Source organism: Ambystoma mexicanum, chromosome 8 (genome assembly GCF_040938575.1).
Source record: "Ambystoma mexicanum isolate Mex_15411 chromosome 8, UKY_AmexF1_1, whole genome shotgun sequence".
NCBI classification, from domain to species: domain Eukaryota; kingdom Metazoa; phylum Chordata; class Amphibia; order Caudata; family Ambystomatidae; genus Ambystoma; species Ambystoma mexicanum.
In genome coordinates this window covers 1,134,164,755-1,134,173,944 of record NC_090929.1, presented here as the reverse complement: position 1 = coordinate 1,134,173,944, position 9,190 = coordinate 1,134,164,755, and positions in this window count along the sequence as shown.

Below are 9,190 nucleotides of genomic sequence, written 5' to 3'. Positions count from 1 at the left end.
GGTCAATTGTGGATGACCCGTCAACGAAAAGTACCTCACCCTCCGCCAATGCATAATCCTTTGCTTTGGGGATATCATCCACCTCCCCCTCGTATGTGGCGCACTCGTGCATTGTCAGATCTTCGGCAGTGGGCATAACTGTTTAAAAGGTAGCCTGATTCACTGTTTTACATCTAACCACATGAATATGTTGCTTTCAAATAATAATCTCGTACACTGAAGATTACTGTGTAGTCAGGGTAGACTTTGACCTTTTTAGCATGGCAAATAGAGAATGTTCCACATACAACATGACTGAGCACCCCATCCCAACGGTAGAACATGTTCCTTTTGCAAATGAAGTAGCCACTAAAACTTGTTCGCACGAGAACTGCCCCTGAATCACTGAATCCAGTGTGCCACTGTAATAGGCCAATGGCTCATGGCCCATAGTGCTTTTCTGTGCCAACACTGTGGTCATCAGCTGGCCATCTAAATGTGAAAACAAGTCAAATTCCTGTGTATAGTCTGGGGTGGCTAGTACAGGCACAGAACTAATGACTTCCTTTAGTTTGCCAAACTGTTTGATAGTATCCGCAGTCCACTGTAACATATGAGCCTTTGTTTTTTATGCTTCCCCAGGGGCCTGCAGAAGTGGTCTTGTGTATGGCGGGTAATCTAAGATCCATGCCCTACAGTAGTTGCACAGACCCAGAAACATTTGCATTTATTTAACTGAGGTGGGTCTGGGAGTGGCACATATCTGGAAGGAGCCCTGGTATATGGTAGGTGGGGGTGGTGCCCTATCTGGGAGTATCCTTTTACCATTTGCTGATATGAACTGTCCTGTTGGCAGTATTTCAACCTATCCTTGTCAAACTTGTACCCCTTATAGGGCAGCAATTGTAAGAGTGCAATAGAATCCCTTCGGCAGTGCTGTTTACTGTCACTGCACACTAACAGATCATCTACATACTGAATACTCATGCTGGGCACCTGAATATTCCCTAAATCAGTGTGCAGTATTCTGCTAAATATGATCCAGCTCTCGCAGTACCCCTGAGGTAGCCTAGTATGTTTGAATTGCATCTGGCCCTGTGTAAATGCTATGAGGTATCTTGAGTCAGGATGGAGTGGAATCGAGAAGAAAGTATTTTTCAAATCCACTACAGTGAAGTATGTGGCTTCATTGGGGATGTTGCATAAAATTGTTGCAGGATTAAGGAGGACTGGAAATTCTTTCTGTATCACATCATTGAGGGGGTGTAAGTAATGGATCATTCTCCAATTGCCCCCTGTTGATTTCTTGACAGGGTATATCACCATGTTACACAAAGACATTGATGGCACAACGATCCCCACTCACACCCATCCGTGTCAATTCCTAACACGACAACCCTCTTGTCAGGGACCAATAATCCCTGTAAATTCAGTGACAATATTAATCACGCCACCACCTCAGGTGACACAGCTGGACGAAAGTTGAAATCAGTGGGCACTCGCCAACACTGTTTAGCAATCTGAGGCACGGCCTCCACAAGCACGGTAATACCTGTAAGGAACACATGGTGGCAACAGTAACAACAGACACAAGTGATTACAGTTCAAGTATGTTTATTAAACTGCATGCAGGTATGAGAAAAATGCCTAATCTAAACCTAAAGCTAAGATGGGAACAAGCTATGACCATCAAATAATAATAAGGCAGTCCTAGTAGCGTCTTGTCAAATAAAAAGGGCCTATGCTAAAAAACATATTGCCAATCCTTACCACTGAGTTACAAAAAAGAGTGTGGGATAATGTTCACCAAAAAAGAAAGATGTGTTCTTAAAATGATAAGTCAGGATGGTATGGCTGGGCCTCCCTTCCCTACGTTTCAAGTACGGGACAAGGCGGAACTTCTGAGCACAGCACACTCTTGGGCCCCTCCAGCACGAGGCTCATAAGTCTATTTAACAATACCAGAACCTTCAAGGGCCAAGTCTCTTTCCTCAAAGTCTCTTGCCTTAGGAGGCCTGCTGGATTAAAACAACAAACAAAAGTTCCTTCAGTGGACTTGCACCTTGGGCGATTGCTCTTCGCCCCTAGGATCTCCCTCTACCAGGCTCGGATCCCCCTTGCAAAGTGGGCCTCCCCCTGTCGGGCCTCCTTTAACACAGTTCATGAATTTCTAACACTGTTTCTGATTTGCTCAGTTTCATTAGAAAGAGTTGGTTCCCTTCTCCTAGCTTTCTTTCGGCATCCTTCTATCGGGTTCACACTTGCCTTACTTCACAGTACACAATCTTATCAGAAAGCGGGGTTCTCTTCCCCTAGCTTTCTCCTGGCAATGGGTCAGAGAGTTTCGATTGTACAAAGGATTTGACCTTATCTTTGTTGGACCACTCTGACATCTCATGCTGCCCTTTCCTAGGGCCTTCTGGTACTTGCAGTTTTCAATACAAAACCAAAGGGGCAAGCGAGAGTCCTTCGAATGAGAACTCCTGCGGCGCATGACCACTTTGCAGCTGGCCCTTGAATGGGCTTTCTCAAAGTTCAAACACACACACACACAAGTTATTTCTTCTCAAATTCCTTGCGTTCAAATAATGTTTCCACTTGCAACCTTGGGCTCAACACGGTTACGTTTCCTATAAGCTTCCTCCAACTCACAGACTGTGTTGAACCCATTGGTTTGTCTTGGCTCTGGAGACAAGGATGGTACCACAGTAGCCAGCATGCCGCCCACTTGTGCTGTCAATGCGTGAGTCCCCTGTGCACCATTGACATCTGTTCCTCCCCACACCATCTGTAACTCCCGCTCTTATGATTTCCCTTTCGGAGGGCTTTGTGGGACTGAGTTGTAAAGGGAAAGGGCAGTTCCCCCTTCGTCATCCTTCCAGGTCTCGCTGCCTTTCTCCTCCGTTTGAACTGCTGGTTCGGTGTAGCTGTTTCTTCGTGTGTTCAGCCTTGCTCGTTCTGTGCTTTCGTGCTCCGCCTTTTATCCCAGTGGGGAAGGTAAAGGGACATCAGGTGTGCATTGTTGTTGTCAATTGCCTGACTCTGCCTTGACCCGTGGGTTGGGACATGTCAAGTAAACGGCTCTGGTGTTAGTCCGTTGTCTGTTAGGGTGTAATTAATTGTTTGTGTAGGAAAAGGGGTGCGGGGGGTGGAGTGCCTAAATATCCTACAGGGTAGGATGGGGAAAAGGTGTTACAAGGAAGGGGGTATTGCATCTCAACCTTCGGTGTCCCACTGCCTCTCCCCAAAGACCCCTCGCCCAGGTGATCCTCCCCCACTGTTCCACCCCCAGGAACTGGATCCAATAGTGATGGCTGTGTCTTGGCCACCTGGATGACAGATCTCTGGGGACTAGCAGGAGAGACACCTTCAGATTTCTCACATACCATGAATGAACATGTCAGGGTCCACAGGAGTCCTGCGGACCACCACCTCCCTTGTCATTGTGTGTATTATCAACATTGCTCTTATAGCACACATTCCAGGAATGGAGCAAGCTATACCACGATCTGTAAATTATATTGTCATGTTTAATTTACTGAGCAGGTCCATGCCCAGTAAATTAACAGGGGAACTTTTGTAATATAGTAAGGGCGCCCATACTACCATCCCTCCCACCTTTACATCAAGGTCCTCAGTGCATGTAACCTTGGAGATAGCCCCAGAGAATCCCTGCGTATCAAGATCTTTTCCTGATATGGGAAAATGCCCCTCCATGATACATGATTTTAGTTGCACCTGAGTCCACCAAAAATATGAGCTCTTTGTTTCCTCTCTCAACCCACCTAAGGTTACTCTTCAGGGTGGATGGTCGTTGACAAGACCAGACATGCAAGTGTTCTCTGTGGGCTGTTCTAATCAGAATATGTGTTCGTTCCAGGGAACGAGAAGGGGTTGCCCCATCACTGCTGCTCCTCCAAATTAGAGCAGTAGCCCAACTCAGTACCCTGCTCACTGGCACATCACCGCAGTACCCCTTAGTCCATGGGGCCCTTGGGGCACATGGCCCTGCTGCTGTGACCCGTAATTATACCCCATTGCAGACCTGCTCCTGCATTCCTTTGCAAAATGCCCCCACCATAAACAATTTCAACATTGTGACAGTCCAACCCACCACCCCAGGGCCCAAATCCCCCCTCTTGCTCCTTGGAACCCCCCTCTTTCTCACTACAGTGCTCCCTGTTGCCACTATGGGCCGGAATACTGTGCGCCCCGCCCCACTATCCTTGTCCTCCTTCAGCCAGAGTGCAGCAATAGTGGTGCTCACTACCTGTTGGGTGCTCTCTGTCCCCTCCACCTGTACTGGCATTGACACAGGCACCTGACAAACAGTCTTTGCCAATTTCTTTTCTACCAATTTCTCTTCCTCCGCCTGATGCCTTTGGGCTGTTTCCCTCTCCTGCTCCTTGATCCTTTTACAAGTGTGCACTATTATATTCTGCATCCCTGACCACTCCTTTGCTTCAATACCCACAATCTTATCTAGCGCCTTCTGCACTTCCTTTGACAAGCCCCGATTAACAATAAAATAGAAAAATTGTATTGAATGATCCCACGATCTTCACATTTCGGCTCTCCACATCTCTTGCAATTTAAGAATACATTTAGCTGGGTCCTCATCGTCGCCCATAGTACACTGCATCAGGGACTGTAAATCAGCGGTATCTGGGAAAGCCATTCGTAGTGCGTCCAATACCTGTGCTCTAATTCCGTTAAATTATGCTCCATCATGTGGATCATCCCCAGGGTTATTCCTGGATATCCAGATCTAACCCACACGTCCCCAGCATGGTCCCCAATTATAGCAACCATCAAACTCTTGATGTCCCCTATTGCCAGGGGGACCTCTGCTGTTTGCTTTTCAAACTCATATATCCACTTGCTCATCCCTGCTGTGAGCTGTGGGAGAGCCTTAATTAAAATGTTGTATCTGTCTGGGGCAAGGGCACATACTGTGTCCTCCTGCACCCTTATGTATGAGGGGCATCTGCATCTTTGCCCTACCTCCAACACCCTTCTTCATTACTCCTGTCCTCTTTACTAACGCCATCCGGCCCGCCTTATTCCTCAACCTGCCCCCCTTGAACCTTCTACTTGGGGGGTACTCTCAACTGCTTCTTCCACCTTTTCTTCTCCATCACCCTGACCATCACCAAACGTATCATTGTCCTCCTCCCTCACATTATTTCCCAGTGCTATATTCTCCTGTCCAAGAACTGTCTACTCACCCCTGTTTCCCTCCTTCTCAACACATACATGTCGTATTCCTTCATTATCCATCCTAAGCAGTACCTCCCCTGACCTCCATTTTCCCGGCACCCCTCACTGCTCTTGAGGATGCCTGTATCCTGTTCAATTCTGTTAGTAATCCTGCCAATCTATCTTCGAACTCCCTTTACCGGAAACCCGCAGATGCCGATACTTCGGGCGGGTGTTTATATGGAGGTGGGGGAGCAGAATCCTGTGGTGTTACTGGTGCTGAAGGGGACCCTACCGCAGTGGGTACATAGATTGGATTTGTGTACCTGTCCGCAGGACAAGCTGCAAGGGATATAATCCCCTGCGTTCCACTGGTGCCCACTCTCTCCTTCTCCCCACCGGCACCTTATATCTTTCTGTATCTGTACCCCTGCTCCGCCCCCTGGTCTTCTGTATCTTCAAACATGTGGCAGAGGTCTAGGATTTCTTTCCTCTTCTGTAGCTGCTTTATGCTTAACTACTAAAAATGTGGACATGTGTTCCAAGACACTCTTATTGTGCAAGCCCTGCTCTGGCCATGGGCAGGGCCTTCCCCCTCCTCCTATCTCCTTGTATGAGACCATTATTTTTATTTCCGCATTCCTCCTTTAAATAATATATTTTATCATGGTACCACCTTCCCTCCCCTTGCGAGGAGGGGCTTGCTGCCTTACCTTTGTCTTACCATTGCCTTACCTTATAACATCTTACCAGCACAAACACCAATATGAAATAGCACAAACCACACCCACGTCACATCAACAATCTCACTCTCCACGTGTTCACACCTCTCACACTTCCCCATGCATCTGTCCCCTACTTGTTATTGCTTACAAGAGTCTACTCACATGTGCATGCTCACCCAAACTCTTCCGTCACAGGGTTCCGACACCGGCTCTCACTCTCCTCTGAGCCTTGCCCACCTTCAAAGCGCAGAGAGCACTTCTCTTAAAATGGCTCCTACTAAACCACTCTGAACACGCGTTTCTTCGGGACCAGTCTCTGTAGGTGGGAGCAGCTCCTTCTGGAGGAGCAGCCTGGAAGCCTCTGCAAGAAGGTGGGGTGCTGGGATCACATTGGGGTAACCAATTGAACGCAAGTCCCTTAACGCTCACACCAGTGAGAACACAACCCACTAGGGAAAAAAGGCCCAAGTTGATCTTGAAAGGATAACAAGTTTTAATCTCACACGCAGATGAGAGCAACAACAAAGAACTCTGCTGCTAAGAATGTTTTGCCGAAAAGTAGTGCAAGCAGAATATTATAATGGAAAACATTGTCATAGAGGATGCAATACATAGAGTAAAAACCTGCACAGCTGGTTGGTGTGTGCCTATACATGATCCACCTGCACCATAAGAGATGCCAGGTCATTGCTTCCAGCCCAGTCCGCCTGTCTTCCATCACGTGGGTGCTGCAGTGATCATTTTATTCTCACATCGAAGGTTGAACGTTAAAGAACAAATTAACTACACTCCTAACATAATGCTACTTTATCACTGTACTGTGCACCTGGCAGGCCTTTTAAACTGGCAAAAAGGAGGTTCTGGGGCACTCTAAACTTTACACACACATTTCACTAACTCCCTTCCATGCCATCCGGCTCCAAGATCTCCACCCCCGTTTTGAACTATGTGTCCCTCCCAGCACCACGCAATACAAATCATACGATTGTCGCTCAACGATGTGCCCTGTCCCTCCACTTTGAACATTTCAGGACTTGTTACTTGGAGTTGGTGGTCAAAGGGCACCTGGTGCCATGGAATTCAGGGTTCTTAAGGTTTAGTTAGTTAAATGGGCTATAACTCGTGGTCGCCTGGGAATGGCCTGGGTCATGCTTTGGCCAGTGTGAGATAACATGCACACCAGGTGCCGGTCTGTGATCAAAGCCTTGTAGGGCACATTCTTGAGTAAAAAACACATCTTTGGAACACTGTTAGAACAATGAATAGGAGTTGTGGCAGTTGTGGTTGTGGGCTGTCCTCATGGGAGCTCGGGCATGGCTGGAGATTTCCCTTGTCTCGCAATTTGGGCCTAGTGCATTCAATGCTGTATTCGTCCCACAGGCCTTACCTTCTATCTATGATTACTAATATCTACACAAAATAGCAATGTTGCTTGTGCCCTGTGCTACACTATGTGGGTTGATTATATTTGATTATATTGAAATGCCGTCCTTTGTATTGGGGTGGTGGTCCTTTCAGCATCCCCCTTCCTCCGTGGCCCATCAAAGTGCTTTAAATTCATCTCGCCTCACTCTAAAGCACTCAGGGGGGTGGGATGGGGCTGCCCCCTTCCCAACATTTTCTACATTTATAATCACATATTTTAATAAACATTACAATACAGATGAAAATGTGTGAGGAGTAGATAACAGTAGATAAAATGCGCAGCACTTTAGAGTAAAGCGCTATTTAAACTTAATAAATACAAATACAAATAACGCTGCCAACAAAAGCTTACTCAGCCGTTAAGATAGCTCAGCGGGTTGAGCACTCGCTGCTATAATCTATGTGTGATCTGCAGGTTGCAGGTTCGAATCCTGGCAAAGACAACTCAGCCTTTCATCCTCCGCGGTCGATAAATGAGTATCAACTTCAGTTGGGAGGATAAATGTATGTAACATATGTTCTCTGTGCAGCGCTTTGGTGGAAGCGATATATAAATAACTCATTATTTTTGAGAAAGTTCATATTGGGAAGTGTGGCTGTTCCGCATGTCAACTTTTACAGTGCCCATTCTTTCAGGGCATTATATCTGGTAAAAAAAAAAAAAAAAGTATCACTTTAACATCTCGTATGCAAGTATTGTTACAATGTATATTTGCAATCCTTAATATAGTATAGTAGAAGCCTGACATATTGCAAATAGAGGAATTGGAGATGATAATGGCTCTTTCAAAACCTATGTGTTACATCACAAAGATGTTTGTCCATGCCAGGGGGACAGGCAGTGGGCATATTTGCAATGGAGTATTGTCATGTCTCACAACACTTCAGGATTTGGGCACGTTATGCAGATCCGAAGTCTTCTTGAGCTCTGGCGGTACAGCAGACTCCCCTCTCACACAGGAGGAAGCCCCCTGATAGCTAGCTCATCACAGCCACTATAAGAGTTGGCCGAGTGCCTCAAGTTTGGAGGGCGTGGGGAGAAATGGCTGATCCCACCTTTTAAATAGTGCAGGGGGGGTAGCTGAACAGATCCTCGCATATGTGGGTTTGGAGTTGGCTACTATGCACCCCTCAGACAAGCTAATAAGAAAGGCCTGTTGGCAGCCGCTGGGTGAGTGGGTGCACATATTTGGGACTGGACAAACTGTTGCAGACGGAATGGGAGCAAAGGTGGCTCAACACGACAGTTCGAGGAATTCTAGGAGCAATGGCTGAGCCAGAGTTAAGAGGGAGTAACAGGAGAGGGCTGATGTCAGCTCCATGGAATGGGCACATCGCCAGAGTGTTTTGGGAGAGCTACTTTAGCATGTTACCTCAGCTCAGTGGGTCTAATAAGCAGACCTGGACCCTTCACAGGGTCTGTACGGAAACGGCTGAACACAATCTCCTAGGGTCTGTGGAGAAATGCCTGAGCACATGACCTCATCTGGGGTGTTGAGAGATGAATTAGAACATTACCGTTCCTATCAGAGCCGTAGGAGAGGAGGCCCAGCCTGAGCACGTTATTTTACCACAGAGGATGCGAAGAAATGGGATGAACAGGGACTGCATTGCAACCGCGCATGCGTGCAGATCTATCCGAAACTTCTTGATCCCTCACATGGATTCAAAAGACATGGTAGAGCAATGGCCACCAAAGGGTTTGAGTAGTGATGCCAGAACAAAGGGATAAAGCGGAGATGGCGGAACAAAAGCTGTCGAAAGGCTTCATTAGAAATGGCAAAACAAGGCAGTCAAAAGGGCTTGAGTGTTGCTAGCAAGCAACATACATTGAAAGTCTTGAGTGGAGATGCCAAAACAGA